Source organism: Sapajus apella, unplaced genomic scaffold (genome assembly GCF_009761245.1).
Source record: "Sapajus apella isolate SASKATOON/1434 unplaced genomic scaffold, GSC_monkey_1.0 scaffold61, whole genome shotgun sequence".
Lineage (NCBI taxonomy): Eukaryota > Metazoa > Chordata > Mammalia > Primates > Cebidae > Sapajus > Sapajus apella.
In genome coordinates this window covers 917,741-939,121 of record NW_022437001.1, presented here as the reverse complement: position 1 = coordinate 939,121, position 21,381 = coordinate 917,741, and the positions used below count along the sequence as shown (strand labels likewise).

General features: G+C 42.1%; 1 long non-coding RNA gene across 1 annotated transcript; it reads right to left on the bottom strand.

The window, feature by feature from the left end:
- Nucleotides 1-610: 610 nt before the first annotated feature.
- Nucleotides 611-20,342, bottom strand: LOC116528953. The gene is made up of 3 exons (XR_004259302.1): nt 20,333-20,342; nt 7,410-7,417; nt 611-709 (listed from the first exon to the last, which is right to left on the bottom strand). It is a non-coding gene; the product is annotated as an uncharacterized LOC116528953 (long non-coding RNA).
- Nucleotides 20,343-21,381: the final 1,039 nt, after the last annotated feature.

Below are 21,381 nucleotides of genomic sequence, written 5' to 3'. Positions count from 1 at the left end.
GTAAATCAGGGATTTCTTCTTGGTTTGGGTATATTTGTGAGCCAGTGTGATTTTTTGGGAATGTTAAAGAACTTCGTCTTGTAATACTATCAGAGTTGGTTTTCTGGTTCCTTCTCATTTAGGTAGGCTCTGTCAGAGGGATGGTCTAGGGCTGAAGGCTGTTGTCCAGATTCTTTTGTCCCACAGGGTATTCCCTTGATATAGTACTCTCCCCCTTTTCCTATGGATGTGACTTCCTAAGTGCTGAGCTGTAGTGATTATTATCTCTCTTCTGGATCTAGCCACCCAGCAAGTCTACCAGACTTCAGGCAGGTATTGGCAGTGGTCTGCACAGAGTCCTGTGATGTGAACTGTCTATGGCTCTCTCAGCCATGGATACCAGCACAGTATTAGGGGTGTTTCCTGAGTTCTGCAGGAGCAATCCACTTTTTTCAGGGGGTCTGTGGATCCTCTCAGGTTTCCTGATTTATTCCTGTAGCCATCCTGGAGCAAAAATTCACGATGTGAGCCTGCACACACTGCTTTGTTCATCTGAGTTGGAGCTGCATTCTAGTTTTGCCTCCCATCCACCATGATTGTAGAGATTCTATATCCAGAAAGTTTTATTTCTAATCTTCCAGGGGATCCTGGTGTCTTAGCTGTGGATCTCCCAATATCTGCAGGTCACAGGGCCACAGAGGCTGGGCTTCTAGGAGCAGAGGGCACAGAGCTGTGAAGACTAGACTTCTCAAAAATTTTTTCTAACTCACTTGTAACTTCCACTTTGATAACAGGTTATGTAGAAGTATATTATTTAATTTCTATATATTGTGGGTTTTTCAGATATTGTTTTGTTGTTGACTTCCAGTTTAATTCTATAAACCAGAACTGTGGCAGGAGAACATACTTTGTATCACTTCGGTTCATTTAAATGTGCAAAGATTTATTTTATGGCCCAGAATATGTTCTATCTTGTGAATGTTCCATGTACATGTGAAAAGGGAATGTGTATTGTGCTACTGTTGGATGGAGTGCTCTGTGAGTGTCAGTTAGCTCAAGTTGGTTGATAGCGTTCTTCAGTCACCTATCTCCTTACTGATTTTCTGTCTACCTTTCTATCTATTGCTGAGACAGAATCGTTGAACTCTAGTCACAATTTTGAATTTATCTATTTCTTTTTTCAGTTCTATCAGCTTTTGTTTCATGCATTTTGAAGTTCTGTTGTTCAGTCCATATTTCTCTAGGATTGTTACGTCTTCCTGATGAATCGACCCCCCATTATTATTCTATCATTTTGTAACCCTATTAATATTTCTTATTCTAAAGTCTACTTTGATATTAATACAATCATGTTTGCTTTATTTTGATTAGCATTTACTTGATATACTTGGTGTATCTTTTTCATCTTTTAACTTTCAACCTCTGTATATTTTTATATTTAAAGTAGGTTTCTTATACATAGCATCTGGTTGGATCTTGCTTTTTTAACCAAACTGACAATTTCTGCCTTTTAATTTGATGTCGTTAGTCATTTACATTTAATATAATTATTGACGTGGTTGGACTTAAATCTGCCATGTTGCTATTTGTTTTTTATTTAATGTGTTATTTTTGTTGTTTTGTTCTCCTTTGCCTGCCTGCTTTTGGATTGAATACTTTTTACTCAATTTTGTCTCTAGTATTGACTTATTATTTATGCCTTTAAAATTTTTTAATGAATGCCCTATGTTTTACAATATATGTCACAATTAATTACTGTCAAATAATGTAAGGCTTCATGTGTAATGTAAGGACCTTACAACAGTAAACTTCTCATTCCTCCCTCCTACTATTTTTGTTTTACAGAGTCAATTATCTTTCATTCTAGAGAGTGATTAAACATAACAAAAAATATTTTTACCTTTATTTTAACCATTTCCAGAGATCTTTATTTTTTGTTTGTAAATTTAAGTGTCTGTTGGATGTCATATCTGTCTAAAAGGGCCTCTTTTAACATTCCTGGAGGTGCAGAGTTGTAGGTAGTGAATTCTCTCAGCCTTTGTTTGCCTAAAACAGTATTTACTTTACTTTCATTTTGAAAAATATTCTGGCTAGATATAGAATTCTGGATTTACTGTTTGTTTATTTGTTTGTTTGTTTGTATATTTCCTTTCAGTTCTTTGCATTTTTCACTCTGTTGTCTTCTGGATTGTATAGCTTCAGAATAGAAATCAGTTGTAATTCTCATCTTTTTCTTTGGGTCTATTTTTCTTTAAGTTTTGTTTATAGGAGTTTGCATGCATAGGTTGTGTCAGGCTATTGTTTCTCTTCTTCCTCCTCCTCCCCTTCCTCCTTCTCCTCCTTCTCTTTTATTTCTCATGCTTTGGGATATCTGAGCTGCTTGGATCTGTCCAGTGATGTTTTTCTTTATTTTTGGAAAATTCTATGCCATTGTCTCTTCAAATATTTCTTCTTCTCTGTCTCTTTCTTATCCTTTGGGATTTCAATTACAGATGCATTGAACAATTTGATATTGTCTTACAGTTCTAGTCTGCTTTTCTTACTTTTTATTTCTTTTGGTGTTTCAGGTTGGATAATTTCTCTTGACCTGTTTTCAAGTTCACCAATCCTCAACTGTGTCAGTTCTGTTTGTGAGCCCTCAAAGGCATTCATTCTTCATCTCTTTTTATTTTTGGCATTGTCATTTGACTCTTTGTTACAGTTTTCCTCTCTCTGCTCAGTTTTTTCATCTGTTTATTCATGTTCTTCACTAGTCCACTAGAGCTTTTAAATATTAATTATAGTAATTTCCTGTCTCTTAGTACCAACATCCAGGTCATCTCTTGAGTTTGATCCGGTTGATAACTTTGTCTCTTAACAACAAGTTGATTTTTTTCTGCTTCTTCCTCTGTCTCATGATATTTTGTACAGTGCTGGAATCATGGGTAAAATAACAGAGAGTGAGATAACCATTATCTCTGTCTGGAAATGAGCATGTCTTTTCTTCTGTCTGGGCTTTAGTGTTGAGTCAATCTAGTTGGGAGTTGAAGTGGACTTGGGTTTGGGTTTGTGGCCCTCTTTTGTTCAATAGTAGCTTCCAATTCTTCTAATGCAGTGGTTTTCCAACCACGGGTGATTTCCACCCCCCCAGTGAATATTTGGCAATGTCTGGAGACTTTTTTTAATTATCACAACTGGGAGAAAAACATGATACTGGAATTTAGTGGGTAGAAGCCAGGGATGCTGCTAAACGTACTACAATGCACAGATAGCTCCCCACAGCAAATAATTATCTGGCCAACAGTGTTAATAAGATGAGGTTGAGAAATCCTGGTCTAACTTTGAGTCAGACGTAGGGTAGGGGAAATAGGATTCTAGAGGCTTATTCTCAAAGATTCTTGTCCACCACCATGTTTCAGCCTTTACTATGTGCCTGTGCCTCAAAGAGAGTCTCTTTTAATATATTCTTATGTGTTTTATATAACAGTGGACAGCTGTTACTTGTTACTTGGATTTGCTGGTGGTGTAAGGTGGGAGGGGGCTGGTCTTTCTTTCGCTGCTCACCCTCAGTCTCAGGCAGGATCTGTATCCTGGATCTCATTCTTGGGGTTTTCTCAGGGATTCTACCCCACTCCCTATGGCAGGCAAACTGTGCCCTGTGTCTTTGGTGAGTCTTCCTGCCCTCCTTTAGCAGTAGAAGACCTCTCACAGCATTGGTGTAGGATCCTTGGCCCAGGAATGCCTCCTGCCCCTTTCACAGAGGTAACAGTGTTTTTCTCTTTACCCTTTCCCTGTATCCTGCAGGTGTCAAGATTTGTTGCCCATCTTCAGGGGCTCAAGGCTTTTGCTCAATGGAAAAGAAGCCTTTTGCTTTTCCTGCAGTGGCAGCTACTTCTTCCTCCAAATCTGCTTTCTCAGGTCTCCCACCATTGCCCCAGTCTTACCTGTGAGCCCCTGGAGAAGGTCCCTGGAGAAGAGCCTTGGTGTAGATACGATGTCTCTTATGTCTGTGGGTTCTATACTGTCTCAGCAGCCAGAGTTTTTTTTTTTTTTTTTTTTTTTTACTATTCACTAACATTTTAGCTTAACTCTTCATATCCATGAGGATGGCAAATGGTGTCTCTTCCCACTCTGCTCTGCCTTAAGGGAGCCAGTGTTCATGCCCATCTTTTCTAGGAGGAGCCTGTCTTTCCTTAGATTTCGGACTACTTGGCTGCTCTGCTTATATGTTTCTTCTTCTTGTTCTCTCCAGCTGTCTACATTCTGGACACCACCTTTACTGGGCATAGCGTTTTTAATAAAGTCTGTCCTGTGGCAATACATTTTTTTTTTAATACAAATGAGCTCACAAGTGATCAGCAAACAGGGGATGAGTCAGTATTATGTGGAAGTTGTGTTGGTTCTGATGCAACTTTCTCCAGCATGTTAATATTTTGAAGCAATTTGAAGTAAACGTTTTCAAAACTGAAGTCTTAAAAATACAAGCTAAGGCCAGGTGTGGTGGCTCACATCTGTAATCCCAGCAGTTTGGGAGGCTGTGACAGGTGGATCACAAGGTCAGGAGTTGAAGACCAGCCTGGCCAGGATCAAGAAACCTCGTCCCTACTAAAAATACAAAACAAATTAGCCGGGCATGGTGGTGGGAGCCTGTAACCTCAGCTACTCGGGAGGCTGAGACAGGGAATTGCTTGAAGCTGGGAGGCAGAGGTTGCAGTGGGCCAAGATCACGCCACTGCACTCCAGCCTGGGCGACAGAGTGAGATTCCACCTCAAAATAAATACATACATACATACATACATAAATTGCTAAAACTTCAGGAAAAAATACCCTGAAAATCTGCAGTCTTGCCTTTCTGTAGTTCAAGTAGTGTCCTAAGCTATTTGGGCAGACTGAGAGTACAGAGAAAGAAACTGCAAAGATATCATGCCCTGTGTCAAAACAGTGAGCTAATGAAGAAGGCTGTACCCTAGATCCAAATTTTGATATTGATGAAAATGTTATCAGTCAAAAGTGAATGCCCTCTAAAATAGATTTCAAAAGAGGAAGTATTAGCCATAGGCTTCGTATTCCTGTATATACCTGTGTGTCAGTATTAGGATTACCAGTGATCTTTACTGATATTCTGGTTTCAAACTTCCATAGGTTTCAGTGATTTGTCCCAATCCTGTTTTCTCTGTAAATGCTGTTATTTTTGGCGCATAACTTTTCAGAATGGGAGTTTTTAAGAATGCAAGAATTATAATATTGTAAAATAAGCCTGTAAAATGTATTTTTCTTCTGATAATGAAAGCAATACATGCTCATTATTGAAAAACTGGAAACTACAGAAGAGTAAAAGAAAATAATGCAACTATCATTATTCTACTCATAGATATTTTTAATATCTTGCTAGGTTTTTTCCATTTCATATATACTTATTTTAACCATAGTGAGAATCAAGCGGCTACATTTTTCAAAATGAAAAAATGCAAAACATATTAAAAAATAATTTCTGCAGCAATGAGGGAAAATATTCACTTAGGGAAACTTCACACATACACACACACGCACATGCACATGCACACACACACAACCCTCCTACTCTGAGAAAATAGCTCTTTATGGCAGAAAATGGACACATTCAGACTTTAATCCAATTGAAGTTAAAACAGATGGAACTTAGTTCATGATGATATTTAAGCACCAAAATCTATATTAGTCAGGGTTGCCCAGAGAAACAGAACCAATAAGATATGTATATCTTATATACGAGGGAATTTATTACGGGAATTGTTTCACACACTTACGGAGGCTAAGAAGTCCCACAATATGGCCTTTGGAAGCTGGAGAACCAGGGAAGCCAGTGGTATGAATCAGACTGAGTCTGAAACCTGAGAACCAAAATGGGAGTGAGGGATGAGGGGCTTCTGGTGTTAAGTCCCAGAGTCTGAAGGCCTGAGAGCCTTGAGCTCTGATGTTGGAAGACAGAAGAAGAAGGATATTCCGGGTCAAGAAAGGTGGTATTCTCCAAATGTGATGACCTTGAGATTCTGCACTTTAAAAGGATTTTTCTGAATCAAAAGCATAAAAATTTATGACTTACGTAGATTCAATTAAAACTCTTTGGCATGTATGCTACAGGAAGTAATCCATACTTCAATCGTACACCAATGCTCCCACACTAATTTGTTTTAAGATAGCCATCTTGCTGAATCTGCTGAAGGAATGATCTTCTACATTGCTGTCTACTCTGCAGTCTTGAACTCTGGAATTCTGCAAGTGACCAGGAAGAAATGAACAGGGCAAAACATCTGCAGTAATTCAATAAGGATATTATGTGCACATTTCTTTTATTAAATGTTATTTAGATTCAGGGGATACATGTGCTTGTTTGTTACATAGATATTACATGCATAATGGTGGAGATTGGGCTTCTAGGATGCCCATTACCCAAATATTAGACGTTGCACCCAGTAGGTAATTTTTCAACCCTCGCCCTCCGCTTTTCCTCCCAGCTTTGGAATCCCTAGAGTCTATTTTCTTCATCTTTATGTCCATGTGTACCGTTTGTTTAGCTCACACTTCTAAGTGAGAACAAGATGTGCATATTTGATTAATATAGTAGCCCACCCACTGCAAATGGGTTTCTAGAGAGATTGAGAGAGAGAGATTGCACAGGGGAAAGGATCATCCTTCCTTTCCCTCTCCCCCATCAAACAAGAGCAAATACTCTGGAATTCTCTGGCCTCCAGATGAAGGCTAATGTTAATTTCATTTCTTGGTTCAAAAATAACCTTCAGTCAATATGCTTACATGGATGGAGATGCACAGACACACAGAGACACAGTCACATGCACACATCGTTATTACTAGAAAAGGTAAAGCTGTCTTTGAGCTTAAGCAACAAACAAACCACTAAGCCACAGGTCTAAGGGCAAATGCTATGGTAGGTAAGTGCATATAACCACTAGACTTAGAGACTCTATTTTTGATTGCATTTCTAATTTACTTTGATTTACTAGAACTAATTTGCAATAGTGACTGGCAGCCAGCCCTTGGAAAGAGTGCTTCTAAATTTAAAATTCAATTTTAATTCATTTCAACAAATGCTTATTGAGCCCTTTCTAAGTGCCAGGTATTATGCTAGGGCCTGGGGATAGAGATGTAGATGAGAAACATGGTGGCCCAGACCACAGTCTAGCAAAATGTCAGAATTAAGATTATCCACTGATTTCCCCTCATAATACACCTACTACCAAGCACATGCCAGGATTCCAACTCATATCCTCCACTTGGCCAGTCCTCTGGGGCTGCCTCATAGGGCCAGGGGCCACGAGGCATACCTTTTGGTAGTAGCAGTGTTTGCAGAAACATGGAGACTTTGAGCCAGCAGAGCTGGTGCTGCTGGTTTAGGTGGGGCTGGTCATAGCATTAGGGCTCAGAGGCAGCCCAGCAGAGTCCAGACCCTTACCAGGCAAGCTCTACAGCTGTTTGGGATATTGTTCTGAATGTTCAGGTCCTCCATATCGTCAGCAACTCTGTGAGCCAAATGTTACCCTTTTAATACATCTTTTTTGTGCTTAAAGCAGACAGAATCTGTTTCTGTTGCTTGCACCTCAGAATCCTGAATGATACACCTGGTTAACCTTCTACCTGCTGAGAATGTTCTGCTCCATTTCAAATGCCATGCAGGAAAACACCTGGAGAAAACATAATGTTCTATATTGCTGTGACATACTTTATCATTTAAAACGTCCTTTTTAACCAGTGGTTCTCAGATGTAGTACTGGATCTCACACGGACATATCATCATCAGCTGCAGGTGGTGCATCTGTAAGTCTGTTACAAGTGGAAAATAGAAGGATAGGGATTTTATTTTTCCATCAAATTAGAACCAGTTCAATGCCACCACTGTCAGTCACTTGCATTCATATCTGCTTTCTTGAGCAAGAAAAAAAGTAGAATGAGGGTGCTGAAAATGTTTTCACAGACTACAGTTTATTCTGTTTGGGCTGCATCTTGAGAAGTGTCTTTGGTATGGCTGACATCTGCATTAAACTGTTTCATCTTTCCAAAGTGCAGGGGAGAGCCTGCTGCACATGCGCGCAAACACTGCGCTTTGAGAAGTGAACATTTCAGGAAGGGCTGTATTTGCAGTACTGTCCACTCAGGACACACGTGTTCCCTGCAGGTGCCCACCACTGACTTTGGTGGCCATGGTGGCAACCCATCCATCAGCAGCCTTTCATATTAAGTTACAGAACACATAGCATGGGGGCCCAATTTAACTCAAGGGTAGGGAAATGTTTTAAATTCTAGAGCTGCTCCAAGCCATATGAGACCAGTCATGTTGTGTAACCTTTCTTTACTGTTTCTATGTGTGCTCCACGCACACCTGTTGCAAGGTACGATATTATACTTTGCCCAGGGACTCCGGCACCTGTTGTAGGCAATTTGAAATAAAAACAAGTTGGTGGGGAACATGATAAGATATCTGAGAGTACATTTCATTCACTCGGAATACCCCCACAGACTATTCCATTTCAGCAAACTCTGCAACCATCCTTCTTTGTCATTATTTGCCAAGAGAGGGGGAAAAATAACACATCTCTTTTTATAGAAAACAAATCGGTGCTCTGTAGTCCAGAGTCTGCAGACACAGGCCTCTTTTCCTCCTTCTCTCCCAGCCTGTTCTCCCCTCTCTTGTTTGTGCTCATATTTCCTCCACCCTTTCAATTTGTCACAGTTGCCTTTCCCAAAAGAGCTTTCATTTCCTCTTGTTACTCTTTCTGCTCTCCCTCCCCATCACTTTTTATGGGAGGACATTGAAGCCCTGGCAGACCCAGGAAGGAAAACAAATTAATGCCACAGACGCCTCAGGGATGGACACGTCTGGCTCCATGAACAGAGGGGACCTGACATGGTCATCCCCCTAGTAACCCCTGAGACACTCTGCTCTGGGGCTCACCCATGCCCCTCCTGTCTCAAAATAGTCTCCTTGACCATGAGATTGCTTGGGAGTGATTTGAGAAAGAGCTCAGAGGTCAGCGATCTCTACCAGGATAGGAAAGGAAGATTTGGAAAAGGCAAGAAAATGCAGCTGCACTGTGCATTGTTGACCCCACTAGAGCCTTCCAGATTCATTCATGGACGCTCAGACTGCTTTTTGGTCTTTTAGTTTCTGTTCTGAAATGGAAGTGCCGTACCGAAATTCTTTACCAGCCAACGTAGTTTTTGACAACCTGTTACAAGCCTGGGTATGGAGAGACTTGGCCCAGAGCATACAAAACCCAAAGTAGGAGTCTGGACAAAGAGATGTGAGGCAAGCCAACTGTGTCTAATTCAGTGCTGCCCGGGGAATGAGTTGGTGGTCTGCTATGGAAGAAAGAGAACTTGGTTTACAGCTAGACATACCTGAGTTCAAATCTCAGTAGCTCCATGTGGTCTTAGGGAAGTCACTCTGTATTCTAGAGCTTCAATTTTCTCATCTGTGGAATATGATCACAACAGTTTCCAGGGGTATGGTGTGGATTAAGATGGATAAGGTATATAAAGTGCCTAGTGAAGTGCCTAACTATTAAATAGCCCCTCAATCGAGTACAGCTAATATTTTCCATACATATAATACTGTTGGAATAATTGCCAAATAATCATAGTCGAATTCCTGTTGAGAAGGCTTAATCTCTTTTCTACTTGTTTCTTCTTTTTTTTCTTCTTCTTCTTTTTAACAGGTATGTGAAATTGAGTGATTCTAGCTGTAAGAGCTTGGCGGTCACCAATATCTACCAGGATAGGAAAGGGAGATTTGGAAAGGACAAGGAAATATCACTTCACTATCAGTTTGTAAGCCTTATCCCTGACCTCTAAGCAGGTCAACTCTGGGGAGCATGAAACAGGATGGTTCTGGGGGATCTGCTGCATGATGACCACAGATGCCACAGTGCCATCTGTTCATGCAAGATGCAGACAGGCAAAGACATGAAGGAGGAAGGAGGGCCTTTGGGACCTCACCTCCAGCAGCCCTCCAGCTCTGGGGCCAACAGAGGCAGGGGTGACCCCTGCCCCTGCAAGCTGTTCATGGGAATGGCTCCTCCCTGCTCTGATTTTCCTTTCGTGTTTCTCTTCCACAGGGGAATTTGGTCTCCCTGTGATGCATTCTCCCCAAGGAAGCCATTTTTCCTCCGGCCACCTGAACTTTGCTCATCTCCGCGTGCCAACTGCCGCTCATTGATGAACTCCCAGCATACGCGGGAGAAAGGGTCGCTAGAGAGAGCACAGCACAGTCACAGAGACAGCCTCCTGCTGCCCATGCTGGCTTGCTGGCTGGAATGGAAATAACCAGGAACTCAAGAGGGACCCACAAAAGACACATTTTACACCTTGGCCAGCCCGTGCCTCTGGAGGTCTCATTATACCCAAGTGTCTGGTCAGTAGAAAGGACCTACTGACATGACTTGCAGAGCTAGTGGGGAAATGGAAACCTGCAAAAATATCTGTAAAATTATAAAGAAAAATTAGCCGCCTGTAATCCCAGCACTTTGGGAGGCCGAGGCGGGTGGATCGCGAGGTCAAGAGATCGAGACCATCCTGGTCAACACGGAGAAACCCCGTCTCTACTAAAAATACAAAAAATCAGCTGGGCATGGTGGCGCGTGCCTGTAATCCCAGCTAGTCAGGAGGCTGAGGCAGGAGAATTGCCTGAACCCAGGAGGCGGAGGTTGCGGTGAGTCAAGATCGCGCCATTGCACTCCAGCCTGGGTAACAAGAGCAAAACTCCGTCCCCCCCCCAAAAAAAAGAAAAATTAGCCTAGAGAAAGATGATTCATGTTCCCATGTTGAAAATTTCAGCTGAGAAGGAATCAATCTCTGTTCTTCCTCTGTTTATTTTTGTTACAGCTTTATTTGCATAGAATAGAGGCACGATAAATTGCACGCATTGAAAGTGTCAATTTGATGAGACTTGACCTAGGTAGACACTGGTGAAACCTGCGCTGCTATCAGGATTATGAATGAATGTTTCCATCCCAGCTAAAAGTTTCTTCGTACTCCCTTGTAACTTGTCTTCCCTTCCTAGTAGCCCTAGGCAAACACCGAGGTTTTGTTTGTTTTATTTTTGCCATTATAGATTCATTTTTAGTTTATGAAATTTTATTAAAATGGAATTATATACTATGTAGTCTTATTTGGGAGGTCTGGCTTCTTTTACTCAACAAAATTCTTTTGAAATTCACTCATGTATTTTCACACATCAGTAAAATTGTTTATTTTGGTCATACATTGTTATTGAGTAAAAATCTACAGGACAGATATGCCACATTTTTTTAAAAAATTCCAAATGTCTGTTTCTTTCTAAATATTGTTCTCACCTACTTTTTGGTGAATGAGATGGTAGACTTTTGATCATTAACGGTTTCTCAGCCCAGTGCAGTCACTCAGACCTGTAGTTCCAAACTACTCAGGAGGCTAAAGCGGGAGAATTGTATGAGCCTAGGACATTGGGGCTGCAATGAGCTACGACTGCACCACTGCATTCCAGCCTGGGTGACAGCAAGACCCTGCCTCAAAAAAAAAAAAAAATCATAAAGTCCTTTATTATTTTACACATGAAATGATTCCCTTTCATGTGCTTTATTTTAGTGGCAGTGAAATGAGCTGCTTGCATTCATCCAGAATTTGTCAGCAGCTGAACCACAAGTCGGGTTTCCAGTGAGTGGAGCAAGAAGTGGGGACACAGAGCGTCTTTATATAGAGAAAAGGAGTGGAGCATGTGTCAGCCTAGAAATCTTGGAAACGGCAGAAGTGGTCAGATGGGGATGGTGCTAATCAAACGTTTTCTGAAGAAAAAAGTAAAATCTCTGAGAGTTTTTCATGCATGGCTTTCAAAAAATATTTCTTAAAATTTAGTATTCATGAAATTCAAGGATTTTAATTTTACCCTTCCACTACTCAGTCATAGCTCTGTTGGGGTTCAGAAAAATCACACCCTAAAGTATGGCACTTTGGAATGCTGAGTACTTTGAACTGAAGGAGGTTGGAAGCCTTCTGAAGCAACCTCAGAAAGTCACCCTAAACTTCTCTTGCCTTTCTGTGTAGGAGCTGCCCTTAAAGAAGTTCTCTGACCTACCTTGACTGATAGTTGGTCATAAGACGCTCGTTCCTAAGGGGTCCTGCCCTATACCAGGGAGCAAAAAGTGCTATACAGAGAGGCCACGAAGAATCTGGATAGGCCTTGATAGATTTCCCCCCAAACTCTCTTACCATTAGCTCCTACCTGTATTAGCTTCTTTTCATGCTGCTGACAAAGACATAACCGAAACTGGGAACAAAAAGAGGTTTAATTGGACTTACAGTTCCACGTGGCTGGGGTGGCTTCATAATCATGGCAGGAGATGAAAGGCACTTATTACATGGCAGTGGCAGGAGAAAAATGAGGAGGAAGCAAAAGCAGAAACACCTGATAAACCCATCAGATCTCATGAGACTTATCCACTATAATGAAAATAGTACAGGAAAGGCCAGCCCCCATGATTCAGTTACCTCCCACTGGGTCCCTCCCACATGTGGGAATTCTGGGACATCCAATTCAAGTTGAGATATGGGTGGGTACACAGCCAAACCATATCATTCTACCCCTGACGCCTCCAAATCTCATGTCCTCACATTTCAAAACCAATCGTGCCTTCCCAACTGTCCCCCAGTTTTAACTTATTTCACCATTAACCCAAAAGTGCACAGTCCAAAGTCTCACCTGAGACAAGGCAAGTCCCTTCTACCTATGAGCCTGTAAAATCAAAAGCAAGCTAGTTACATCCTAGACACAATGGTGATACAGGTATTGGGTAAATACAGCCATTCCAAATGGGAGAAATTGGCCAAAACAGAGGGATTACAAGGCTCATGCAAGTCCAAAATCCAGTGGGGCAGTCAAAATGACCTCCTTTGACTCCAAAATGACCTCCTTTGACTCCAGATCTCACATCCAGGTCACACTGATGCAAGAGGTGGGTTCCCATGATCTTGGAGAGCTCCACCCCTGTGGCTTTGCAGGGTACAGCCTCCCTCCTGGTTGCTTTCACAGGCTGGCATTGTGTCTGCAGCTTTTCCAACCACACGATGCAAGCTGTCAGTGGATCTACTATTCTGGGGTCTCAACATCGGTGGCTCTCTTCTCACATCTTCCACTAGGCAGTACCCCAGTAGGGACTCTGTGGAGTTCCAACCCCATATTTCCCTTCCGCACTGCCCTAGCAGAGGTTCCTCATGAGGACCTGCCCCTGCAGCAAACTTCTGCCTGGGCATCCAGGTGTTTCCATACATGTTCTGAAATTTAGATGGAGATTCCCAAACCTCAATTCTTGACTTCTGTGCACCTGCAGGCTCAACACCATGTGGAAGCTGCCAAGGTTTGGGGCCTCCACCCTCTGAAGCCACCACCCAAGCTCTACATTGACTCCTTTCAGCCACAGCTGGAGCAGCTGGGACGTGAGGCACCAAGTCCCTCAACTGCACACAGCATAGGGACCCTGGGCCTGGCCTATGAAACCACTTTTTCCTCCTGGGTCTCTGTGCCTGTGATGGGAAGGGCTGCCATGAAGGTCTATGACATGCTCTGGAGACATTTTCCCTATGGTCTTGGGGATTAACATTAGACTCCTTGCTACTTATCCAAATTTCTGCAGCTGGCTTGACTTTCTTCTCAAAAAAAAAAAAAACACATAAAAGAAGATGGGCTTTTCTTTTCTACTGCATCATCAGTCTGCAAATTTTCTGAACTTTTATGCTCTGTTTCCCTTTTAAAACAGAATGCTATTAACAGCACTTAAGTCATCTTTTGAATGCTTTGCTGCTTAGAAATTTCTTCTGCCAGATACCCTAAATCATCTCTCTCAAGCTCAAAGTTCTATAAATCTCTAAGGCAGGAGAAAAATGCCATCAGTCTCTTTGCTAAAACATAACAAGAGTCACCTTTGCTCTAGTTCCCAACAAGTTTCTCATCTCCATCTGAGACCACCTCAGCCTGGACTTTATTATTCATATCACTATCAGCATTTTTGTCAAAGCCATTCAACAAGTTCCTAGTAAGTTCCAAAATTTCTGTCATTTTCCTGTATTCTTCTGAGCCCTTCAAACTGTTACAACCTGTGCTCCAAAGTCACTTTCACTTTTTCAGCTATCTTTCAGCAACACCCCACTCCTGGTACCAATTTATTATATTAGTTTGTTTTCATGCTGCTGATAAAGACATACCTGAAACAGGGAACAAAAAGAGGTTTAATTGGACTTACAGTTCCACATGGCTAGGGAGGCTTCAGAATCATGGTGGAAGGTAAATGGCACTTCTTACATGGTGGCAGCAAGGGAAAAATGAGGAGGAAGCAAAAGCAGAAATCCCTGATAAACCCATCAGATCTCATGAGACTTATTCACTATCACAAGAATAGCACAGGAAAGACTGGCCCCCATGATTCAATTATCCCCTAACCCAGGATCCCTCCCACAACACATGGAAATTCTGGGAGATACAATTCAAGTTGAGATTTTGGTGGGGACATAGCCAAACCATATTGCTACCCTTTTTGTCCAGTCACAAAAAGGATTCTAAATGGCTATCCATTTTTCATTAAATCTAAGTATAAAAATGGACAGTTTTCCCTGGGTCTTTGGATCTTAATTTCTGAAGCCCTCATGTCAGAGAAAACTTTGATTAAAATAAATTGGTTATGCCTTTCCTTTATTAATCTGTCTTTTGTTATGGGGGCATTGGCCGTGACCCTAACGATGGGTAAGGATAGGTATTAACACCTTCCAGCCTGTTGCAGTTTCCATTAGTCTTTCTGCAAAACATTAGAATTTATTTTTTCTTAGAAGACAATGCAATAGAATGAATACTAGTAAGCAATAATACAATTTGAGAATTTAAATATCTTCTGGTCTAGTCTAGGCATCACGGTAAATACTTTTTACCATTTTCTTTATTTAACCCTGAGCATTTTCTTTAAATCAAAATCAGCCCCACATGGTTTCTCTCCTAGCTTGAGCTATATAGGAATATTTTCTCTCCAGCTGACATGGACTTGCTTTATTCCTTTTTTCTGCAGACAAAAACTGTCATGTAGGCAGATCTTCAGTGGAAGCCTGGTTATTTATGACTGTTCTTTTGTGATGAAAGGTGAGCAGTCAGGTTGCGTTGTAAGAAAGAAAGGGAGAATTAGGAGACCACCAGAGCAGTCGATGTGGGTAAGTTCAGGATTAGGACAAACAAGTAGGGAGCGGAAGAATAGGGCGTGAAGTTAAGAAGAGATTGAGGTGAAAGAGTCGAGAATCTACAGTGCTGTCTTCTCAGTGCTGTCTTCCTCAGCTAGCAACCCAGTGACAGAAGAGCCAGCTATTGAGAGAGAATCACCCAAGCTAGACACCTGGGAGCCACTTTGGTCTTCCTTCTTCTCAGTTTAATTAGAAACCAAGACCTGTTGATTGCATTTCCTTAGCCTCTCTTCTGCCCTCTCCTCTCTTCTACTCCCACTGCTTTGGTTTAATGACCATTGCCTGTCAATCAACTGTGTTCCACCAGAGAGCCATTGCAAAGTGTTCATCTGATCCCACCTTGCAGGACAAAGTCCAAGTCCTAAACTTGGAGTCCCTGCAAAACCTGACCCCTGCCCACATCTGCAGCCTCATCCTCAGCAACATCAATTCCCTAGCCATGCCAAACCTCTTGCAGTTTCCTGTAATTGCAGAGATACCTAGAATACTTTTTTTGAAAAGTAAATTCCCAGGCTCTACCTCAGGAGGTTCTGGTTCAGTGGACCTGGCATGAAGGCCCATGAATCTCTTCTTTTCAAGATGCTCCCAAGTGATTCAATGGTCATCTAGCCTGGAGATTACTTCCTACTTTGAGGATTAAATATGCATAACAACACCCTGTAAACTGTCAGTTTCCACACAGATGGCAGCCAGTGCTAGCGAGAGAGGAAATGCACTGAAGAGCAGGTGGATGGCACCAAGGCTAACCCAAGTAGGAATTCTCCCTTCCCTCCCAGAAAAATTGACCAGCAATGAAAACAGTCCCACAAGCCCAGCCCAGGGAAAGTTTATAATACTCCCAGAAGATTTTTCAACCAATTTTTAAACTAGCAAAATTGTTTAATTGAAAGATTCATATAAGGACCCCAAATTCCCACAGCCACTGTTAGCAGAGTACCAGCAGCCTTCCTCCTCTGTGTTCTTTCTGGTTGAGCCCAGATCCTGTTCAGGGTCTACATCTTCCCGTCACGGTTGAGGAAAGGCCAACTATGGAGGGCCTTCTTGCCACAGCTGGTTGAGACAGGGTTGGGATACGGCAGAGGAGGCCTGCACAGTAGCTTCTTGAAGAAATTACTTTCTCGTAAGAAGAGACATTTCGCCCTTTTCCCCCATTGGATATTTCCATGTGTGCACAGGGTGCTTGGAACTATGGCAGCCCACCTGCCATCTTGAGAAGGGTTAGCACAAAAATTACACCCTGAGGAAGGCAAAACAGAAAACAGGAGGAAGCCGGGTCCTCACGGGTGTGGCTGAGCCATCAAACTAATCAACCCTGGAATTTCTTTTTATGTGAGATGATAAATCCTCTTTCTGCTTAAGCCATTTTTAGTTGGGTGTCTGTACTTTGCAACAGCTGTTACACACTAATGTATAAAACTGATTAAAATTGACAAATTATTATTAAACATTTATTTTATAGGCTTTAATTGATAACTTTTATTATAAGGAGATAATGAAGAATCGCTGAGACACAAAACTTAAAATGGGGAGTTATGGATATAAATTGAAGTCATATCAGTTTTAGCATTCAATTTATTTTAGCATTTTGTTTTGAATGTGTAATAGTGAAGGAAGTCTAATTTCCACAGATGAGTAGCTGCAAATGGGGTACCAGTTTTTTTTTTTTAATTTGCTTTGCAAACTTAAAACACTCTTCACTTAACAGTGATGTCAGGAAAAGCTTTACTCCGACATCTGGGCTTAACACAGGCAAAATTAGGTTGGCAGCCACAAGCAAATGCGCTGTTAAAAGCTGATGTATAATACATTGTTTGTTTACATTAAAAATATACAGTATTTAAAAATTTCAGCTGAGTGTGGTTGGCTCACACCTGTAATCCCAGAACTTTGGGAGGATGAGGCGGGTGGATCACTTGAGGTCAGGAGTTCAAGACCAGCCTGGCCAACATGGGCGTGCTGGTGGGTGTGTGTAATCCCAGCTACTTGGGAGGCTGAGGCAGGAGAATCACTTGAACCCAGGAGGTGGAGGTTGCAGTGAGCCGAGATTGCACCACCGTACTCCAGTCTGGTCAACAAAGTTAGACTCTGTCTCAAAAAAAAAAAAATTTAAAACAAATATTTGCAAAATATTCAAATGATCTCAAAAATGTCCACAGGGATCTTAGGTTCTTCAGAATACACTTTCAGCCCCTCTGTCCTAACTTGTGTTAATGATATGCAGTCTATCTAAAATCCAAATTTCAAATGTGGTAGACAAATCCTTTCCCCCTGCTATAACTCCAATTTCCAGGACTCAAAGCTGGACCCTGATTAATGTCATTCAAGTCTGGCAATAAGACAAGTATTTCTTTAGCCTCGTAGAAAATGCACTCAAGACCAGGCATAGTAGCTCATGCCTGTAATCCAGCACTTTGGGAGGGCAACGAGGGCAGAACACAAGGTCAAGAGTTTGAGACCAGCTTGGCCAGTATGGTGAAACCCCATCTCTACTAAAAAAAATAAAAATAAAAATAAAAAAATTAGCTGGGTGTGGTGACACGTGCCTGTAGTCCCAGTTACTCAGGAGGCTGAGGCAGAAGAATCACTTGAACCTGGGAGGTGGAGGTTGCAGTGAGCCAAGATTTCCCCACTGCACTCCAGTCTGGGTTACAGAGCGAGACTCCATCTCAAAAAAAAAAAAGAAAGAGAATGAAAGAATGAATAAATGAACAAAAGAAAGAAAAGAAATAAAGAAAAAAGAAAAAGAAAGAAAGAAAGAGGAAAGAAAGGAAGGAAGGAAGGAAGGAAGAAGGAAGGAAGGAAGGAAGGAAGGAAGGAAGGAAGGAAGGAAGGAAGGAAGGAAGGAAGGGAGAAAGAAAAAAAGAAAGCAAAGAAAGAAAGAAAGAAAAGAAAACGCATTCAAAGGAGGTGGCATTTTGCAGCGGGGAAGGGCTGAATGTGAGTTCAGACCACATGGACGGGCTCTTTCTTCTCACCTCCTTCCCCAGGCTCCAAAGCACTCCTCATGCCCGTGCCCAGCACCGGCTGCAGAACCACCCTGAGAGGGACTGGCAGTCCACACTGAGGCCGGTCAAGAGAAGTGGGTGTCTTGCTTCTAGCTGCTGTAACAAGGTACCAAATACTGGATGACTTATAAACAACAGGAATTTCTTTTTCACAGTTCTAGAGTGTGGATGCCCGGGATCAGGGTGCCAGCTGGATCGGGTTCTGATAGCTTCCGGCTTCTGGTTATCTCAGAGAGAGGGAGCAAGCTATCTTCTGGCCCTGAAAGGGCACTAATCCCATTCACAAGGGCTCCCTTATGATCTCATCCAATTCTAATCACCCACAGGCCCTATCTCCCAACACCATCACCTTGGGCAGTAAGTTTTCAACATGTGAATGTTGGGGGGACAAGACATTCAGCCCTTTGAGACAGGAGCCAGCTCCCTTACCAGCCCACAGGAGCCTTGCCCTCTAAGCCTACCTCTCCCAACCCCAGCCGCCCTTCCTTTGTGGTTAAAACCTGGCTGTTTTCCAAGTTCATGTGTTCATTTTCTAACCAGAAAGAGCCAACAGGGTGGGGACCTGGTATTGAGGGAGGTCTTCTTCGTCTTTCACATATTCTTTCTGCAGCCGTTTCCCCTCCACCCCACTCCCATCTTCCACCTGACTGGGCACAATGGTTTTCTACTTTTCAGTCTCTTCAAATGATCATAACAGGAAAAAATCTGGTCTCAATATTATTCTTTAACTAAAACACACCAAAATGCTCCAAGCTATTTGTTTACTGAAGAAATGAAAGACTGAGCATCTATTGGGAAAACCTGAGACACTAGGTACAGATCAGGGGAGGTTTGGGGGGCAACAGGGACTTCATCTTGTCCTGGCAGGCATGGCCTCCTCAAGAACCTAAATCATTTCAGAGCCCTGGGGACTAGGTGGAAAGGGACAAAAGGGCCCTGAGATGATCTCTTTTTGAGCCTGAAGCTCCTCATCTCCCCACCCACTTGTTGGGGATCCAGAGATGAGAACCACTGCATCCAGATGTGCAGTTCACAGCTCACACAGTTGCGCAGGGTGGCCCTGCCAGCGCCCTCTCCATTGCACAGTCTCAGTGCTTTGTGCTGTCATTCCCACTCAGCAAATCTCTTTAAAATGCCTGCCATGTTTCAGGCACTATGCTAAGCATAGAACAAATCAAGATAAATAAAATATAACCTCCAGAAGACACAGTCTAGTGCAGAAAACAGACACCTGAAAATAAATATCCAGTGTTAAAAAAAAAAAAAAAAAGTCATACGCAAAATACTATATCAGCAGAGAAGGAAGATACAACGTGGCCAAGAGGATCAGAAAACTTCCAAGGGAGTGTGAAATTTTCGGCAGAATCTTTAAGGAATAGGAATTCCCTATATAGACAAGAATATTCTAGGCAAAAGCCACTGGCTGGGCAAAGGCACACAGACATGAGGCTGGCTGATTTTTGCATAGCAATTCGATTTGACTTCTACCCTAGATCTTCCCACCATACCTGGAGTCCCCTTAGTTCCTCTTGCCTCACAGCCTTTTAGGTAACTCTGCCCCTGGGCTCTCCTTTGTCTCAAAGGACTGGAAAGTCAAAGAAGAGATTCCTCGGCCAGGAGTGGTGGCTCACGCCTGTAATTCCAGCACTTTGGGAGGCTGAGGTGGGTAGATCACCTGAGATCAGGAGTTCGAGACCAGTCTGGCCAACATGGCAAAACCCCGTCTCTACTAAAAATACAAAAATTAGCCAGGCGTGGTGGTGAATGCCTGTAATCCCAGCTACTTAGTAGGCTGAGGCAGGAGAATCACTTGAACCCAGGAGGCGGAGGTTGCAGTGAGACGAGATTGCGCCATTGCACTCCAGCCTGAACAATAAGAGCAAGACTCCGTCTCAAAAAAAAAAAAAAGAAAGAAAGAAAAGAAAAAGAAAAGGAAAGAAAAGGAAAAAAGAAAAAAAAAGAGAAGAGATTCCTCAAGTGTGTGCAAAGCTAGGGGGCCCCAGAAGAGGAAGGAAGTTTACTTGTCTGAACATATCCCATGGTGTATAGATAAGCAGTAAATCCTTATCTCCTACACCAGAATTCCTCTAAGTTCATGATATTGCCGTTTTCTCATTCAATTCACAGACAGGGAGTATCTCTTACATCCTAGCAGCTGTGCGAGGAGATACACAGAGAAATCAAACACGTAGTTGCCCGCAGGGTCCTTATTGGCAATGTTTCATGGTGTCTTTCCCCAAGGGTCCAGTTGCCTGGACCCAGAGCAGGAACTGACTCTGCAGATTTGGAAAAGTGGCAAAACATCTTTTTCCTGCCCATCAGCACCTTTCACCCTCTTTGCCAGCTTTAAGACTTCAAGACCACCTCCAAAAACTACTGAACGTGGTGTAGAGATTCCACTGTATTTGGAAGAGGCAGGATAGAATACTAGAAATAAAAGGAGGAAGGGAGAGACAGGAGAAAAGGGAGAATGACCACTCTCCTGCATAACTGCCCAGCATCTGCTAAGAAAATAAAAACGGCTGTATTTGCAGCCAGAGGCTTGTATCATCAACCACGCGTAGATCAATACATGTTTACCGGTGTTCACTGTTCTTTTTGTCTATTTCTTTTCTTTTTTTTTTCCTTTGGACTTTCAAAATAGTCTCTTCTTTTAGGAGAGAAAAAGATGTCCTTAATTTAACTCTTACAAATCATATCTAATGCATAGTTATCCAGAGGCTTTACTTTATTCAAATGAAAGATATAAGTAAGTTTTGGGTTAGTGAAAAGGAAAGATGTGATTTATTAAAATCAAATGTATTTGGCGTATGAAAGGGTGTAACCTAGAAGATGGCATGGGGAGGAATTCCACAGGCCTATGGCAATTTAAATGTGCTCACGCCAGTCTCAGATGAAGGAGTGTTTTAGATTGTTCATGACTATCTAAAAGAAAAGGAAGAGGAAAAGGAGGGAAGAAAAAGGAGAAGCAGCAATTGCCAAGAGACAGTTGTTCACTCCAATAAAGTAATGATCTGTGCAAACTCTAATTATTGTATTTGCAAAACAATATGTGTATAATTTGTGGACTTTCCCCCTCTCTTTTTAGCACAATAAAGGATTCATTTCATAAAAACATTCTGTGTTTTCTTTAGATGATTTGGACAAAAACAATGCATCTTTAATTCTGAAAAC